The 20,300-nt window shown below is 42.2% G+C and overlaps 1 long non-coding RNA gene across 1 annotated transcript; it reads right to left on the reverse strand.

The window, feature by feature from the left end:
* On the reverse strand, positions 1 to 14,528 carry LOC102899268. Its single transcript, XR_006588922.1, has 2 exons — positions 14,360 to 14,528; positions 1 to 203 (listed from the first exon to the last, which is right to left on the reverse strand). It is a non-coding gene; the product is annotated as an uncharacterized LOC102899268 (long non-coding RNA).
* Positions 14,529 to 20,300: the final 5,772 nt, after the last annotated feature.

Consider the following 20,300-nt stretch of genomic DNA (forward strand, 5'->3'; position numbering starts at 1 on the left):
TTCGATTTAGTATTTTATTACAGAAAGATCCAAAAGGCTTCAGTAAGTGAAGACAAAGGGATAGATCATGATCTCCAAAGTTCAGCAGATACGCAAAAGCACACTGCTGTAAGTGCTGTGAAATTCATCCAGATTTCAGAGTTGATCTTCTAAAATTTAAGACCATACTGGGATTGAGTAATCCTGACGTCATGTTAACAGATCTGTAAAAACAAACAAAGCAAAATCAATCTGTCTTAGATAATCTTCAAATGTTAGAACACTGAAATGAAAAAAAAATAGGCATGTAACAAAGTTATGCTTGTGAGAATGGCATCTACGATAACAATGTCGTTCTTCCAAGGCTATAAAAATTTTCACGTTTGGCTTTAGCAAACTAAAATCACTCTACTCTGCTGTTCCAGAAGAAAGGGAAAATCATTCTTCTGAAACTGAGAAATAGATCAGCTAGCCACTATACCTCCCCTCCGCCATTTACTCTGATTAGATATAACTAACAGCACAGTAATGGAATATGGACTCAAAGACACCTCTTCCCCCCCTCCCCCTTTCCACACAAAGGGGCTTTGGGCTGGTTTTACAGGTTGAAAGATGTAATCTTAAAAATGCAAATAATTAAATGCATATGTACCAAGGTAATATACAGCTGAATTAAATTGAATGTCATACATATAATACATGCTGGTGTTTTATTCCTCTTCCCACTCCACTCTTGCAAATTTCCTGCTTCTTAAACCATCCTCTCAGAGTTGAGAGGACATCATATAGCACGTAGTTAAATTAAAGTTTTAGATAAGAAGGAGAGGTATGGGGGGGGGCGCCTGGATGGCTCAGTTGGTTAAGCGTCCAACTCTTAGTTTCAGCTCTTCATGATCTCACATTCGTGAGATTAAGCCCTGTGTCAGCCTCTGTGCTCCCAGCGTGGACTGGCTTGGGATTCTCTCTCTCCCCCTCTCTCTGTCCCTACCCTGTTCTGTCTTGCTCTCAAAATAAATAAATAAACTTTTTTTTAAAGGAGAGTTATTGGGAGGGAGAATGTGTTGGAAATAACAATTTCCTTTTTTGAAATATCATTTTATTTTTGATCAATAAAGACTATGATCTTACTGTAAAATAAAATTGTGTTTAATTATAAAAATAATATATGAAAATGTAATCTATGCCTATTGAAGAAAAAAATTAAATGTAAACATGAATAAAATAATAATCACCCATGACTCTATATCACCTAGTGATAAACACTGTTGATATTTTAGATTATAGCATTTCCATATTTTTTCTATGTAAGTGTATCTATCTAATCTTATACTTTCATAAAACTAGGTTTATGTTATGACTACTATTTGGTAGCTTGCTTTTTCACTAAATATATCCTGAACATTAAATATTCAACAGTTGTGTGTCCAGGTTGGCTGTTTACCCAGTAGCCCACATGACTCCAGTCTGAGTAATGTGACTCTTTAGTTGAATAAGTCTCTTTGGAGACAAAAGACTTACAAACACTGAGGCAGAGAATACAGAACCCAGGTTAAATTTTTTTTTTAATTTCTTTTAATGTTTATTTATTTTTGAGAGAGAGAGAGCACTAGCGAGGGAGGGGCAGAGACAGAAAGGGAGACACAGAATCTGAAACAGGCCCCAGGCTCTGAGCTGTTAGCACAGAGCCCGACGTGGGGCTCGAACTCAGGAATGGTGAGATCATGACCTAAGCCAAAGTTGTACGCTCAGTCGACTGAGCCACTCAGGTGCCCCAAACCCAGTTTGGATTTGGAGGACAGAAATGTTATAGCCTTTTTTAGATTCAAACTAAAGCAGTGCTAACCAAGGCCCAAGGACTTCAGTCTATAGTTCTAAAGCTCTTTTTTAAACATTATCTTCCTAAAAATGTATGTAAAAAAGAATTCCATTTGAACAGAATGTGTGTTTAAATAACCAAAGCAAACCAATTTTTTATTTGCATGTGAACTTGTAGTTAACACAATGATCTTCATACTTTCATAAAGAAATATCATTGCTCCCAGTGTCTTTATCTAGAAGATAAGGAAACAGATACAGTATTTAAAACCTCCAAGGTTGTCATTAGGATGAATAAAAATAATTCATGGTCAACTGTTTTTGAAAAATACAAACAATATAGCAATTCTGGAGAGGAAAAAAAAAGAAACATCATAGCTATCCCTAAGTTGAAATAAAAGGAGGAAGGAAAACTTCTCATATAACTATAAAATATCTATTTATTGAAAGCTTATTAAAGCACGGGAATTTTATTTTTTTTAAGTTTTATTTATCTACTTTTAGTGTTTATTTTCAGAGAGAGAGAGCATGAGCAGGGGAGGGGCAGAGAGAGAGGGAGACGGAGAATCCCAAGCAGACTCCGTTCTGTGAGGTCAAAGCCCGACGTGAAGCTCAAACCCCATGAGCCATGAGGTCATGACCTGAACCAAAATCAAGAGTCAGACACTTAAGCGACTGAGCCACCCAGGTGCCCTAAAGTATGGGAATTTTAGAAGGAAATATACAAAAATATTAATTATAGTTATCATTGGGTGGGAGGATTACAGTTCATTTTTCTTCATATTGTTTATCTCTATTCTTTAAAATGAACTATATCACAATAAATAAAATATAACACTTGTGATAGAATAAAAAGGTTTTTTTGTTTTTTTAAGTTTAAAAAAAATGTTTTTTAATGTTTATTTATTTTTGAAAGATACAGACAGAACGTGACTGGGGGAGCGGCAGAGAGAGGGAAATAGAATCTGAAGCAGGCTTCAGGCTCTGAGCTGTCAACACAGAGCCCGACGCGGGGCTTGAGCTCATGAAACGTGAGATCATGGCCTGAGCCAAAGTCGGACACTTAACCAACTAAGCCACCCAGGTGCCCCAAGGCTTTTTTTAATGATGATTTTTAAATTTTATTTATTTTGAGAGAGAGAGAGAGTGAGGGGGAATGTAGAAAGAGGAAGAGAGAGAAAATGAGAGAAAGGATCCTGCACTGTGAGCCCAGAGCCTGAGGCAGGGCTTCATCTCATGAACGGTGAGATCATGCCCTGAGCCGAAATCAAGAGTCAGATACTTAACAACTGAGCCACCCAGGTGCCCCTTAATGAAGATTTGTATTAGATCGTACTTAATGCTCAAAAGCTAAACAACTAGCCACAGGAGTCCTTGATGATTGCTAAATTCTACCTAGCAACTTGATTACAGAAAGCCAGTAACTGGACACAGCTTACCTGTTCTAGAAAACCCAACTGAACTTTACACATGTACTGGAGCCAGGAATTCCTATAGCTGCTTAGAGATGGCCATTTAGGAAGTCTCAAAATTGCAAATCTATTTCATGAACCAAGACATACTCTATCAAACATTCTGAAAAAGTTGGGTGTGGGAGCATACACTGAGCAAGGGCAGCAACAGTATCACAGGACCCATTCCTAGACCCCTTTTGGGCCTCTGCACCTGCTTTCTCCAAGCAACACACATCCCCAACCAGCTGGCACCAATGTCTGGAACTGATTGGTGGTGGTACATCCCCAAAGGTACAAGGTTTCACTTCCAGGATGGGGTCTTCTAACCAATCACTTCCTTAAGAATTTTCCTTAAGTCTCCCCTCCAGGGGACATCTAAGATATGGCTTCTTCCCTTCATGTATTCATAAGAACTTCAAGGATCCTTGGGCAGAAGCCATACATAGCCCACCACGTTCTGGACAGCTGTCCAACAGGTGAGTGCATATGTGGGTCATAATGCATAACCAGTTACTTTGTTTATTTATAGGTAATTCTCACTAGGGCATTCTGTAACTGAAGTCAATTTTAACATATCCGTGTTAAATAAATGATCGAGCCACCTAGTTCTAGCACAATTTCCCATGAAAGATAAAAATCAAGAACTGGAGAGCACTTCCCAGAAAAAGAGTAGGGGCGATTTTATCACATTTATTCTGTCTCTTTTATACTCAAACGTATACACAGCTTGATACCTATACCCCAAACTACCAAGGAATCTCAGTTTGTGGCGCATTTTTTTTTCTTGGTCAGAGATGTGTGCTAAGGCATACACAATCTGCTTCAAAATCACAAAGTATGCCATCTTGAGAGACGTACCAAGTAACTGGCAACGACAACTTGGGTAAGTGGGTAGGGATTGAAAACACTCCCACTTTTCATATTACATATTTCTTGAAACATATGAAAATGTTTAATGAGCCTGTATTTCTCCTTTTGTAAGCATAACAAAATTTCAAAACAAAAAGCATCATAACGTGAGCGACTTGAAGCTTTTCCACAATGATCGGGTACAGGGGAAGGATGTCCCTTCTCACCATTCCCTTTTAACATTGTACTGAAAATCCTAACTAATACAGTAAGACAAGAAAAGGCAATAAAAGGTACAGTTTGGAAAGGAAGGAACGAATGGTTTTTGTTCACAGATGACATGATAGTCCATGTAGAAAAGCCAAAAGAATTGAAAAAAGCATTCCTGGAATAAGTGATCATAGCAATGATTATTGCAGAATACGAGGTTAATTAATACACAGAAAGCAGCATGGGTAACTCATATTTCCATCATTAGAGTCACAAAAACTTTCTTTTGAAGTCTGGCCCACCTTTGAGAATCCGTAATACGATCGTCAAGCAGCTGTGGAGTCCCTGAGAAGACTTGGCAACTCCTGACCAATCCTCTGAATGCATAGGAAATTAGACATATAAATCTTGGGAAAAGTGGAAACCCCCCAGGCTTCCTTTTACTGTGACTCCTCTTGGGTCTGCAGGAAATATCTCCCACCACCACCCCCCCCCCATCAGAATGAACAGTTTCCTTTCAGGTCCTTGCCCATACCCCCCCAGGAACCACCACCACCATCACCCATAGCCTTCATCCTCCACTTCTTGTTTGTAATTGATTTCCCAGGCCTCTCATAAAATGGCTAATGGCCATAGGAGTCCAATCTAGTATTGTCTGTTGGCAACCACAGGCCTCATGCTTAGTCAAAGATGTGTGTTAAAACTAAACTGTTACATAGAGTTCTCAAAACGTGTGGACGGAGCATGTTGGAGATGAGGTGAGGAACTTCTGTGCTCTTGGGTATGCAAATCATTTAACACAGTGCATATTGCCCAGGGGGGCCAAGAACACAGTCTTCCATGATGCCCAAAAGAACAATACATTGTATTCAAGGAGGCCCCAACTTGCAACCAGTGCAAAAAATGGGGAATTCACGACCCCTACGCTTGAAGAGTCCCAAATACAGTTAATGTCTGAAGATTCTGACTGTTGTAAAGAGGCGAGGTATTATTGTTCCTGTGGTTCCTTGTGATTTCTTCACCAAATCAAGTCCTGCTGCTCAAGCTCTCACTTGCCTCTGGCCTTTCTAGCTTTGGCACTCTCCTGTTCTCCAGCCACACTTCCTATCTCTAGGGATATAAGAGCAGGAGGTAAGCATTATAATGCTCAGGTCAGCTGCCTATGAGGGCTGCTTCCACAAGACTGCTTATTGAAGTTGCTCAAAATCCCCTCTACCATCCTTACAATGTAGCCCTTCTTCTTTTTTGTTTTTGATTTTCTTAAATGTTTATTTATTTTTGAGAGACAGAGAGACAGAATCCGAGTGGGGGAGGGGGCAGAGAGAGAAGGAGACACAGAATCTGAAGAAGGCTCCAGGCTCTGAGCTGTCAGTGCAGATCTGACATGGGGCTCAAACCCACGAACTGTGAGATCATGACCTGAGCTGAAGTCAGACGCTCAACCGACTCAATCACCCAGGCGCCCCCACCCTGCCTTTTTAATTTTTTTTAATGTTTGTTTATTGTACCCCTTCTTCTATGCATCCCTTCAGGGCCAACTACTCCCAGAACATTGGCCCCCTAAAGGTTCTTGCTTTCTTTCCTGGCCAAGCGCACTTTAGGAAGCAAGCCCTAATTGTTCTGACAAAACATTCTGTCCATTCAGAAGGAACTCCCAATGGAGTCCTTGGAACTCATGTCAAAGGCTTGCCAGATTGCTGCCAGCCAGTTCCAGGAAGAGCCTAGAAGTAAGAGCCTGCTGATTCCTGTACCTCCTCCCCTACCCCATATTATATGGTGACATGTGCACAGCTTACAATGTCCCCCTTCTTCTAGTGACACCATTTTGATAGACTTGAACAGCTTCCTCTTTAGACTAGCATTTGTGAATTTATGACATTCTCTGCCAAACCATAAGGTGACCTCAAATGGTAGTTCTTCTGGCCTGTGTACATTTCTAGAATCTCTAAGTTGGCCAGCATAATTACAAACCCCAGAATATTGATAAAGACAATGGAAAGTGGAGATGGAGAATGGTAGATGGCTAATTATTAACAAAGAACAGCAACATGTGACACCTGGCTGGCTCAGTCGGAAGACCACACAACATTTGATATCGGGGTCATAAGTTCGAGCCCCAGGTTGGGCATAGAGTTTACTCAAAAATAAAAGAATATGTGAACTCTTAAAAAAAAAATAACAACAAAAGAAACCTCAAAGTCTGCATCTAGACTAAACAGAAGCTTCGTGAAACTGAATCTTGTTAAGTTTACATGTGTAATTTAATAGAGCATAGGGGCACCAGCCTGGCTCAGTCGGTGGAGCATGTGACTCTTGATCTCAGGGTTGTGAGTTCAAGCCTCAAGATGGGTGTGGAGCCTACTTAACAAAAAAAAAAAAAAATAGTGATTGATCATAATTTAATAAAGCACAATTCCATCTTTAACAAGATAGAATTATTTCTACTTATATGCCTATGTAATATGCCAGACATAATCACATATACATAAATATTTTGAATAATGAAGTATTAAAAATGCAGCAAGCTGGTGGCAAAAAGGATGTGTCCATCTAGTGACTCAAGGTGAAATGAATTTCATGAAAAGAAAGACAATATAGTGCATTGATTAGAAGCACAGCCTAGGGGTTCCTGGGTGGCTCAGTTGGTTAAGCTTCTGACTCTTGATTTCAGTTCAGGTCATGATCCCAGGGTTATGGGTTCAAATCCCATCTTGGGCTCTGGACTGAGCATGGAGCCTGCTTAGGATTCTCTCTCTCTCTCTCTCTCTCTCTGGGTGCCTGGGTGGCTCAGTTGGTTAAGTGTCTGACTTCAGCTCAGGTCATGATTTCATGGTTCGTAAGTTCTAGCCTCACGTCGGGCTCTGTGCTGACAGCCTGGAGCCTGCTTCAGATTCTGTGTCTCCCTCTCCCTCTGCCCCTCCCCTGCTCATGCTCTCTATCTCCCAAAAATAAAAAACATTAGAAAATTTTTAAAAATTTCTCTCTTTCTCTCCTTCTGTCTCTTTCTCTCCCCGTCTCTGCCCCTGTCCCCCACCTCATGCATGTGTGCTTTCTCTCTCTCTCAAAATAAAAGTAAAAAGAAGAAGTAGCACAACTAGAATCACCCAGATCTATGTTAGATGCCAAAACAGTATTCAACTTGCAGGAAATGCCTCTAAGAGAAAGTAGGAGGGAACCAGGAGAGGCTGAGAGAGCCATCAGACTGTAATGCAGGCCTGGGAGTGAAGAAGAGAAGGAAGGGGCGGGGGGGGGGGGGTGGAAGCATAATAGTTCAGTGTTTTCTTTTCTTTCTTTTTTTTTTAAAAAATTTTTTTTTCAACGTTTATTTATTTTTTGGGACAGAGAGAGATAGAGCATGAATGGGGGAGGGGCAGAGAGAGAGGGAGACACAGAATCGGAAACAGCCCAGAGCCCGACGTAGGGCTCGAACCCACAGACCGCGAGATCGTGACCTGGCTGAAGTTGGACGCTTAACTGACTGCGCCACCCAGGCGCCCCTCTTTTTTCTTTTTTTAATGTTATTTTTGAGAGAGAGGGAGAGAGTGCAAGTGAGGGAGGGGCACAGAGAGAGGGAGACAGAGGATCCAAAGTAGCTTCTATGCTGATGGCAGAGAGCCCGATATGGGGCTCAAACTCATGAACCATGAGATCATGACCTGAGCCAAAATCGGATGCTTAACTGAATGAGCCACCCAGGTGCCCCAGTTTACAATGTTTTCTGAGGAAATTACAGCAAGGCTGTCAGGGAGCACTCAGGCCACCAGAGAAGTCCTGCGTCTCCAGAGAAGGAGCCTGCCCTCATATCTCTGCTGTACTCCATCACCGGCATGGGCAGCCATTAGCCTGGCCGCAGCTCAAACACATGGGTGGATTTCAGAACACGGCGGGGCCCTCAGTCAATTGGAAGGATATCTGAGATATCCCTGGAAGGATATCATGGCCACCACACTTAGCTTCCTCTTCGGTAAGACAGGGCAAAATCCATACTCACCTCCTAGGGCAGTTGTGTCACTCAGAGGAAGTGGTGGTTACGAACACTTTGTAAACAGTCACATATGTAATATGTAAACTATTCACACAGGACTACACCCCAGTCAGGAGTGTGGTTCCCATGCCACATCCCTGTCTGCCTCCTTCAATACAAGCCTAAAGCCGTGGGCTCTACCACCAGTCTGACTCTGAACCCCTCATTCTTCTGGGCTACCCCACCTGGTTACTTCCTGGCCCACCCCCCTCCGGAAGCAGGAATGGAAAATGTAGACCTTTGGCTCATAGCCAAAAACATCCTCAAATAGACAGAGCCAGCTTGTGGCTGTTGGTTTGGTCCGGCCCCATGATGCCCCACTTCATGAAGCTGGACGTTGACTTCTTTGCTTCTGGGCACGGCAAGTTCTGCAATTTAACACTTATTGTACTGAAAGAGCCAGACTCTTGGACTGTGAGAGGTCTACATCTATTTTTATTTTATTTATCTTCAAATAGGTACTATGTACATATAATCTGATGTACAAAACTTGCAAAAGGAAATTCAGTGAGAAGTTTCCCTTCCCTTCTTGCCCTCTAGTTACAAACTTCCCCTCCCTGGAGGCCACTAATGTTACTATTTTCTTGTGTACCCCCTCATATATTTTATGTACATTTATTTATTTATTTATTTTGAGAGAGAGTGCATGCGCACACACACGCACTCAAGCAGGGGAGAGACAGAGAGAGAGGGAGAGAGAATCCCAAGCAGGCTCCATGCTGTCAGCATGGACCACAATGCAAGGCTCGATCCCACAAACTGTGAGATCGTGACTGGAGCTGAAAGCAAAGGTCGAATGCTCGACCAAATCAGCCACCCAGGTGCCCCTATGCTTATAATTTCTAAAACAGCTAAGAGAAAGTCCCTCAGAGGGCACCCACTTTTCAGACTAAGCCAACATTATTTGGATACATCTACTGTATTTATCTCATTTCTACCTTATGGAAACCACGAGAGAGGTAGGAAACATAATTTTTTCAAGGTTTTATTATAAATACTTTCAAATATGCAGGGAAGCTGAAAGAACTGTTCAGTGAACACGTACACACCCACCGCTTAATAATTTGCTGTCTTTGCTTTAGTTATTGTTTCCAGTATGTTGTGGGGAAACCATCCAGATGGTCTAGGTAATTTACTAGAAGTCTGTTGACAGTGTATGTTAGTACTTTCTTCATCTCATCGCACGACTTTGCTAGGGGGGAAAGGTATTAATGGTTTGTTGCAAAGCCCTCAGATGCCATCTTGCCTCTCACTGACTCCTTTTCTAGTCCAGCATTTCAAGCAAAGTCCAAAGAGATCTAAGTTCCCTTGTGTCTGAATGTGGTCTGCACATAAGCCCCAGAGAACAAAAGTCCTCTTTTTCCCTCGTAATTTCCCTGCCCTTTGGTAGCACGTGGTGCTATGCTTCCCGACCTTAACCTCCCTTGGTTCAAGTCTCCATTCTTTTGAAGAATGAAGAACAGGAGCTTTTCGACATGCGAGAAAAGGAAACCAGTCAGGCCAGCATGCCCATCCATCTTCCTTTATGTCAACAGCTTACGTGGACCACCACCTGGCTACTTAGACTGTGGTTCATGCATGGATCAGCTGTATTACATCATTAAAGTCCGATCTCAGACCCATCCAGACCCAGTGGGTGAAAACCTGCATGTTAATGGTGCCCAGGTGATTCCTATCCATATGCTAGACCCCTACCTTCTCCCTTCAACCAGAGTTAGAAAGGAGACCAAAGTAATTTGCTAGATAAATCCCAGGTGAAGATGAAAATCAATTAATAGCATTTATCTTAAGAAATACATTTCCTCGGGGTGCCTGGGTGGCTCAGTCGGTTGGGCGTCCCACTTCGGCTCAGGTCATGATCTCACAGTTTGTGAGTTTGAGCCCCACGTGGGGCTCTGTGCTGACAGCTCGGAGCCTGGAGCCTGCTTCGGATTCTGTGTCTACCCCTCTCTGTGACCCTCCCCCACTCCTGCTCTGTCTTTGTCTCTCTCAAAAAATAAATAAACATTAAAAAAAAGAGAAATACATTTCCTCTTTTGTTTTACTTATTTTGGGAAAGAGAGAGCTGGCGTGTGCAAGTGTGCGTGTACACGAGCTGGGGAGGGACAAAGAGAGAGGGGGAAAGAGAATCCCACGGAGCTTCTACACTTAGCTTGAGGAGCTCAGCGAGGGCGCAGTCTCACCAATAGTGGAATCACGACCTGAGCCAAAATAAAGTCAGACGCTCAACCGACTGTGCCACCTAAGCCGCCCCCCATTTCCTCTTTTTTTAAAAATCTCCTTTGCCTCTTCACTCCCCTTCTTCACAATCTCCAGTGCCACTTATTGAGCCCCTATTCTGTAACAGACACATTATTTTCCTAACCCTCAGAGCATTTAAAAAGATATTAAGAAAAAAAATTTTTAACACTTATTTATTATTGAAAGACAAAGAGAGTCAGAGCGTGAGCAGGGGAGGGGCAGAGGGAGAGGGGGACACAGAATCTGAAGCAGGCTCCAGGCTCGGAGCTGTCAGCACAAAGCCCAACACGGGGCTCGAACCCACGAACCGCAAGATCATGACCCAAGCCGAAGTCGGACGCTTAACCGACTGAGCCACCCAGGTGCCCCGTAAGAAGGTATTTTTATTCTTCATGTGCACATAAGGCTCAGAGGGTTAGAAATACAACGTTAAACAGCCGTAAATGTGCAGCATAGATGTGTCCCTTTCGGAGCCCTGCTGTTCTCTTTCCCCTGCATGACTCTGGCTCTCAAAGCCCTGGCAATTGCCCCTTCTTAGACCTTGCCCATCTGGGCCAGAGGCCTTGTTTGCCTGTCACCCAATGTTTCTGGATTTGTCTCTCCCTCTCCACCCCTTTCTCATGTCCCTTTCACTGCTAGCTTACCTGGAACTTGTTCTCTCAGCTCCTAAGCATCAAGCAGCTATTCTTATTATCTGGGAATAGCGGGAAACACCTGTGCCTTGTAACTGTGGTCCTCTATGGGCGGCAGAGGAGGGAGAAGTGAGAACATGACAGGCAGGTGAAGAAGTCCTAGGGCAGGTGGGATGCACTGTGCCAGGGCATGCCCTGTTTCAATCCAGATAAGGAACTCCAGTGACTGCTAGGCATATGGTACCCATGCTGGGTAGAAAGATCCCATAAAATATGATCCCTGCCCTTAAGGAACATTAATCCAGCAGGGGAGCTGGGACCTGGACACATAAAAGTCCACTGAGGGAAGCACCTAGAAGCATAGAGGAGACTGTTTCTGGTGGGTGAAATTCTAGAAGACTCCACAGAGCAAGTAGCATTTGAGGATCGCCAAGTGGAAAGGCAGGTTGGGAAGGAAAAGGGGTGACAGGAAAGGGGAGAACATGCGGAAAGAGAGAAGAGAAAACGTCTTTGCAGAGTGGCAGGCTAGAGTCCTGTGTGGCTAAACCATAAAGTATGTTAGAGGCCAGTAGAAGGAGATTAAGGAGGTAGGTTGGGAATGGCTCATGGGAATCACTGAAGTTTGAGAAGTGATATGGTCAGAAGTGGACAATTATGTTACCACTCTGGCACAGAAAATGGATCACAGCAGAAGCAGACAGTGACCAGCTGAGGGAGGTGACCGATATATACCTAGAATGAACCTCCGAGAACATGTAGATGAGTGGCTTTCAAACTTTTTGGCCATGAAACCCTTTCTGCAAATGAGATCTTGCTCAGCTGGGTAAACAAAATGGATTAAAGTTAAATGGTTCATTCCCTGTCATTTTTTCTCTCTGAGCGGATTCTGCAGGGGCTTCTTTTTTGAAAATCAGTGATCAACAGAAATCAGCAAACTATAACCAAATCCTGCCTGCCTCTTGTTTTTGAAAATAAAACTCTATTGGAAGACGACTATGCCCGTTTGATTATATATTGTCTACAGCTGCTTTCATGCTATAATGACAGAGTTGAGTAATGGAGACAGAGGCTCTTTGGCCATGTACAGAAAAGGTTTGTCAAGCCCTTATCTAGAGACTTGCTACTCAAAATTTGGTCCCCAAACCAGCTACGTCAGCCTGCACTCATTGTCCCTCCATGCACAGAGAGCTCGGGGTAGGGAAGGTTGATTTAGGAGTCATTACCTTGGAGGAAGTAAGTGGAGTTAGGAGTTGTGCAATTTGGTGAAGGGTCAAGAAAGAGTCCAGAGAGAAAAGAAAGGAGGGTTTTAAGGAGAAAACCTTAACGAACACCCAGTTTTAGGGAACTGGCCAAAAGAGTCAGAAGAAATCATGGGGAAAGTGCCAGCTCTCCCTGGCGCCAGTAAATCTTGACCCATTGACCTTTCTAACGTTTTTGATGAAAAATCGGAACTCTTCCTCTCTCTTCCAAATGCCTTGAAAAGTGTGCATTTTAAGAATCGAGGACAAATGATACAGGATATATATACTCTTGTTTCCCATTGTATAAAATGCCTCTGTACACCTCTCTCTGTACCTTCTTCATGGCAGTGTTTTGAGGGGATTAATATTTAGTCTTCAAATGTAAATTCCTCTCTAAGATGAAATGTACATAATGCTGTGTTTATCAGACATCTGTAGAATATGGTCCATTCCTTGCCTCATTTAAAGGCATATGCTACTTTTTATTTTGACATACACATCAGGAAGATTACCAGACAACTCAAATGCATGAACACATTTTTACAATCCCAGTCGTTACGCACCTTGTCTGCAGACAACCTCTTACTTTCTTTTTTTTTAATTTTTTAAAATGTTTATTTATTTTTGAGAGAGAGACAGAGTGTGAGTGGGGGAGGTGCAGAGAGAGGGAGACACAGAATCTGAAGCATTCCAAGTCCTGAGCTGTCAGCACAGAGCCCAACCCAGGGCTCGAACAGTGAGATCATGACCTGAGCCAAAGTCAGACACTTAACCAACTGAGCCACCCAGACGCCCCCAACCTCTTTCTTTTCTCGTTCAGGGACTGTACATGACAGACAGAAGGAGCTCAGAGCAAATGGGAAGTCCAGAGTTTCCAGTATTACTGGTTTATAAGAAAAATATTTACCTGAGCATGCCTCTGAAATTGCTTTTACCAACTTTCATTATCTCTTGATTGAAAGATTTCTTTTTTGAAGGGTCAGGATGATGAGCTGAAACTTGTTGGCCTTTTGCTGGGACCAGATTTTTAAGATGAAAGTACATATTTAGTTTACTCTGTATACCTTTTTAAAAAAACTCTATATATCTTGGAAAAGGCCCACGGAGATCTGCCTTTAACAATCGTTAGTTGCTTTTAAGGCAGAAGATTCTGATTGCTGAGATTTTCCTCAAAGCAATTTTCTAACACATATGTTTTACCAACGGCTTCTATTTTTCTCCTTATTTCTCTTCTGTAACCCTGAGTCACTGACCAAGTGTTGAATATTCCAAAGGGAAAGAGTTAACAAATATTTTCCAAGATGGTAGTATCGGTGTTAATCCTAAAGTCCTTGTAAGAATAATTTTGTAATGGTATATGTACTTTGTTTGAACTCCACTGATCTGTACCAATTATCTTTCTAGATCAATGCTGTCTAATAGAGTTTCCTGCAAGCGATGGATAGAAATATTCTATATCTGTGCTAACCATATACTAGCCACTAACCACATGAGTCTATTTAGCACTTAAAATGTGAATAATATGACTAAAGAAGGGAAGTTTACATCTTATTTATTTTTAATTTTTTTAATGTTTATTTATTTTGGAGACAGAGGTAGAGTGTGAGTGGGGGAGGGGCAGAGAGGGAGAGGGAGACACAAAATCCAAAGCAGGCTCCAGGCTCTGAGCTGTCAGCACAGAGCCAGGTGCGGAGCTCGAACCCACGAACCCACAAGATCACGACCTGAGTCAAAGTCAGATGCTTAACCAACTGAGCCACCCAGGCACTCCACATTTTATTTATTTTTAAATAATTTAAACTTAAATAGCCACCATACCGGACGGTGCCACTCTAGAATCTTTCAGCCACACCTGAAAGATACACCTTCATTATGAAAATTAAGGAAGTTGTATCATCTGTTACTTTGACTTACCTCAAAACAAATGACTTCGCAAATATTGCCTGGCATTTCTTTTACTTGTAAGAAATAGACTCTTCAGGGAATTTCCAATGAACATGATCGATGTACCAGCTACTTTAGTAGAACTTGCAGAAGGATGCGGAAATGAAATGGTGTCCTTCACCATTCTCAAGGAGCCTGGAATCTATTGGAGGAGAAAAGATTGTTAACAATTAAATCCACTACATTGAAGATAAGGTATCTAAATAGAGAATCATGCCCTGAGAACAGAGCTGAAGCTGAAGCTCATTCAAACTGGGGGTGTGGTGCCACTAGGCACCAGGAAGCTCTCAGAAAGGAGGTGGTGTTGAAGCAGGGTCTTCAAGAATGAGTGAAGAGCAAGGAAGGGAGCCATATTGGCAAAATGCAGGATATATGTGGGGAAAGCTTAGTGTAGTGAGGCTGGGACAGAGGGTACACTGGAGGATGGAAGGAGATGAGGACAGAAAGGTAGATCTGTGAGATCCTTGGAAAGCATGCTAAGGGGCTGATCTAGAACAGAGGTGAGCCACTGCACTTGTGGAAGGGAGTGAAATGAAGGGTATTTGGTGGAGGCGGTGGCCGACAAAGAGGCCGGAAGCAGATCAAGGCTTGGAGCAATGAGCTCAACAGTTTAACCTTTATTCGTACAGTGATGCTGGGGAGTCCTTGAAGGAGATTATATGGTTTCTGGGAGCAGTGTGAAGGATAGATTGCAGCCAGATCACCAGAGGATTCAAGAAATATTTAGAAAGGGGCGTCTGGATGACTCAGTCGTTAAGCGCCTGACTTTGGCTTAGGTCACGATCTCACGGTTTTTGAGTTCGAATCCCACATCGGGTAAGCGCGAGCCCTGCTTCAGGTGAACACGAGCCCTACATCAGATGAGATCATGGCCAGCATCGGGAGACCCCGAGCCCCACACTGGGTGAACTCGAGCCCTGCTTGGGGTGAGCCCTGCTTCTCTCTCTCTCTCTCTCTCCCTTTCTCTCTCTCTGCCCCTCCTGGGATTATTTCTCTCTCTCTCTCTCTTTCTCTCTCTCTGCCCCTCACTCACTTGTGCACTCTCTCTCTCAAAAAAAAAAAAAAAAATTCAGGAAGGACAGCTGTTTTGAAAGAAGAGCTAGTTTTGTCTGCTTTCATGGAAACCTTGAAGAAGTTTGAAATCTCTAGGAAGCCAGAGGTGGGAAAGCAAGTGTTCCTCAGTCTAAAACTTGTCTATACCTTCCTCACGCTGAATGTCATGGGTAATTCTGAGATCCTTCCTAGAACACAAACTTGTCCCACAACATAGCTTGACTTTCCTTACCAGTGTTTTTGGCCTCTACACAGGACTATGGCGCTCACTGGAACGTTCTCAACTAGCGCAGAGCCATTGGTAATAGAACCATTTCCCAGACAGAGAATCATGACTTTCTGGCACATCACTAGATTGGGTTCCTGGTTGCTCAACTCCGCTTTGTCACCATTTGGCTGAGATGGTAGAGAGCAGAGGTGGTGACGGGTAGGAGAGAAAAACAGGAAGAACAGATCAGAAACGGCAGTAGCAGTAAGGCAGATAGAGGGCTTTGTGTCCTAACAAGTTCATGTCCGAGTGGTTAACAGTATGGGTTCCAAAGCTGGACTGCAAGGCTTCCAAATGTTTCCCTGCCGATAGCCATCTGGTGTAGCCTGCAGTGAATACTTAACCTCTGTGTGTTTCAGTTTCCTTGCTTAGAACATGAAGAGAATGTAATAGAACCCACCTCTTGTGAGTACTACCTAAAGGGCTTACAACAATACCTAGCATATAGTGAGGGCTCAATAAATATTATTTATCACTATCACCGCAGAATGAAAAAGATAAGCAAGTGCGGACTTTTTTTTTTTTTTTTTTTTTGCAAGTGCTGTTTTCTCTGGCTGAGATTGGAAGACTGGTTTTAACTTCAAATGCATGTGCTGATAACATTTATGAAATGTCTAGATGTCTCAAGTGTCAATATACAGTATTAAAAAGAATTATTAGGCCCAGGCACAGAACTATTAGTAATTTCAGGGAAACAGGTATCTAGGTGAAAGTTCAGAAAGGAGTATGTGTCATTGCAACACAAACTAGACCAAAGTTCAGAGCTAGATAGAGTTGCTAAGTTATCTGACCCGTTAACCTTTTAGCACCACAAGGTGGATGTAAAACTTAACAGGACGTGACTCAGATCTAAAACAAAGTTAGTCCCGCGCACGATCAAAAGTTGTGCAAGAGAAAAAGGATGAATGTTAAATGTCACGATGATGTGGTGATATATTGCTCAAGATACTGGTGTGCAATCTATCTTGTCAGGAATCACATCATCGTCTCACTTGAAAAAAGTCTTCCACTTCTCCTGGACACTTTCACCCCCTGGGTTATCTCCCGAAGTACATTTGCCTTAAACCAATAGGCAAAGAAAATCTTTCCCAAGTGCTCTGAGTTTATGATTTCCCTTTTCTAGACTCTGTCATCAGGGTCATAGGAGTGTGGATGAGGGTCCCAGATCCCCTGAGGGATTGAGTGTTTATGAATTTAAGGGGTGTTCAGAAGTGATTACACCTGGAGCCGGGAGCCAAGGGTCACAGGGTAAAGACAAACTATTCTCATAAAATTGAGAGGAGTTCAGAAGAATCACCCTCATGAAGGAGTCAACAACATACGGGGAGGCAGTGAGGTGTGGAAGGTAAGTAGCTTTAAGGTCGCATCCATGTATGTTTTACTATTGGCTGTCACCTTTGCAAATGGTATATTGTATATGTAAGGTGATTCACTGCAGAACGGTTGATAATAACAGGTGACTGGAAGTGTACGAAGTGCCTACCAATGGGGGATCAATTAAATAAATTATGGTATGACCCCAGAGAAAATTATCCAAGTGGAAAAACAAGTTACAAAGTAGTGTGTCAAGCATGTTACCCTTTGTGAAAAACACAAACAGGAGGAAAGCATTCTCCATTTTATACCTGCTTATTTAAGAAATAGAATATCTCTGGAAGAATATTCAAGAAACTAATAAGACTGATTGCCAATGGGAGGGGAAGTGGGTAGCTGAGAAAAAAAGATTGAAAGTAAACTATTTTTTAAGTTTATTTATTTATTTTGAGAGAGAGAGAGAGAGAGAATGCAGAAGGGGCAGAGAGAGAGAATTCCTAGCAGGCTCCACATTGTCAGCTCAGAGCCCGAGCAGAGCCTGACATGAGGTTTGAACTCACGAACCCTGAGATCATGACCGGAGCCAAAATCAAGAGTGGGATGCTTAACCGACTGAGCCATCCAGACACCCATAAAACAATGGTTTTTAAAGAAGAAGTAAGGGGCTACACCTGGAGCTAACAATAGGACCTATCACCTAGGTTTGTGTAGAGATTAGATGATCAAATATAAATGTACATTAAAAGATTAAATTTACATTCATGTTAATGGTACTATGTCTGGCACAGGTTATATATATATGGCCTGACCTTCTACAATGGTCTTTTATAGAATCCCACCCCTCACATCCTATTCTATTCCTATTCTATTCTATCAGTGTAATCCTCTGCCCACAGCCCTTAAAGATGGCTCAACTCACTCATAGTAAAATCCAAAGCCTTTGAGACATCATCTGGCTACCTTTGATCTCAACTCCTACTCCTCTCCCCCTTATTGTGTTTGAGTCACACACTGGCCTCCTTGTCATCCCACAAGCATGACAAGCTAGGAAAGTATAACATATTTCAAAAAATGAGACCTCAGACCAAAAAAAAAAAAAGCATTTTTAAAGAGTATGAAACTTGTACAACACAAAAACACTTTCTCAAAGGACTGAGAGAGAGAGCTATGAAACCAACAATTAGAGAGAAAGCATACTTTGAAAAGCACACAGGATCATTTAATAAAACTGACAATGTAGTAACCCAAAAAGAAGGTATCCAAAAATAAAAGATCCTAGATCCTCAGATCACAAGACAATAAACTGAAAAATTAATAACAAAAAGATAATTTTAAAATGCAAACCACCCATCCTTATATGGCTTTCTGATTTTCAAAAGTCACCAATTTCCTTTCACTCATCATAATTTCAACAAATTATGCTGAAATAACTAAATCTTCATGTGGAAAAATGAATCCCAACCCTTAGTTCACAACACACACACAAAAATGTTTTTTTTAAAACATTTTTTTAACATTTATTTTTGAGAGAGAGAGAGACTACAAGCAGGGGGAGGGGCAGAGAGAGAAAGTGAGGCACAGAATCTGAAGCAGGCTCCAAACTGTCAGCACAGAACCAGATGCAGGGTTCAAACTCATGAACCACGAATTCATGACCTAAGCCGAAGTCGGACACTTACCTGACTGAACCACCCAGGGGCCCCTACACAAAAAAGATTCTAATCACAAACCTAAATGTAATAACTAAACCCATAAAGCTCTTAGAGGGAAACATAAGCATGACTTGAGATTAGGCAGAGGTTTCTTAGGACACAGAAAGCAATGACCACAAAAGAAAAATGAATAAAGTAGACTTAAGGTATTTTAAAGGGTGCCTTGGTGGCTCAGTCGGTTAAGCGGCAGACTCTCGATTTCTGCTCAGGTCATGATCCCAGGGTTGTGGGATCAAACCCCTCCTCTGGCTCTGGGCTGAGCATGGAGCCTGCTTAGGATTCTCTCTCTCTCTGCCCCTCTCCCCCACTAGCACACTCACACTCTTTCTCTTAAAAAAAAAAAAGGGTATTAAAAATATTTTAAGAAAACCTATTTGTAACTTTCCTCTGAATTTTCTTCCCATTGATCAGTAAACACAGAAAGCAGGCAAAGAGGAAAAATAGAAAAAGTTTTCCAAGGACAGAGTGGTGATACAGAGAGAAAAATAAATAAAGGGAGCAGAGTAAATAACAGGGGAAAGGAATAGGAGTCAGAGGCAAAATATGAGGGGTAAGATGGGACAAGGCAGGTTGGAGGAGGGGAATCCAAGCAGAAAGCCGGAAGAAAGCTTAAACAAGGTGATACATAAAGGGCGCAGAATATTGCCTGCCACAAAGGATACATAGTATCCAAATATATTTATTAACTATAAATCAGCTGGAAAATTAAAAGGCCAAGTATTTGGTAACGGTTTATTAAATAAATGTCTAGTTCTGGTGACATATAAAATGAATTGATTGTAAGTGTTCTGTGCTAAGCTAGCTTTGCCATTTTTTCCATGATTCTATTTTTATTGTAGCCCACCATTGTTTCAGATCTATCGTTGAGGTAGCAGGAGATATTTAGGACGTAACTGGGTTTCTCTTTTTCTGGTAACAACCCCATGAGAGGCAAATGAGAGCCTTTTGCTGAAGGGCTTTTTAAATCTTAAAAATGAGAACAATTAAGGGATGCCTGGCTGGCTCAGTCAGTGGAGCTCACAACTCTTGATCTCGGAGTTTTGAGTTCAAGCCCCAAGTTGGGTGTAGAGTTTCCTTAAAGAGAGAGAGAGAGAGAGACAGAGAACAATGAAGGAATCCACGTACTTAATTGGCTACATAAAAATTGCAGGGCTGAAATTCAGTCTTTAATCTAATGAAACCAAAGTTCACCATTATCACGATTACACTCCGTACTGAAAGGTTCCGTACTGAAATGTGGTGTTAGATTAGACTGGAGCATTTCACTTCATAGGAAAGTCCGTGCCTCAGTTTCCCTGTGCTAGTTGTAAAATGCACAACCAATTAAAAATGATTTTAAAGCACTGCTCAGACATAAAAAGCAGCATTCTGAAGAATGAAAGGGGGTGGAGGTGGTGACGACCAGATTTTTTCCCCAGAGAAATATGTCAGAAGACGCCAAGTTGACGATCAAAAAGCCACCTACTGTAAGGTGGTAGGAATTACCCACTTGTCTTGGGGTATAAGTGGGCCTTTGATCACCCACCTGCCAGTTGCCATTCTTAGCACCACCCATCTCTTCTCA

The sequence above is a fragment of the Felis catus genome, chromosome D4 (assembly GCF_018350175.1).
Source record: "Felis catus isolate Fca126 chromosome D4, F.catus_Fca126_mat1.0, whole genome shotgun sequence".
NCBI lineage: Eukaryota > Metazoa > Chordata > Mammalia > Carnivora > Felidae > Felis > Felis catus.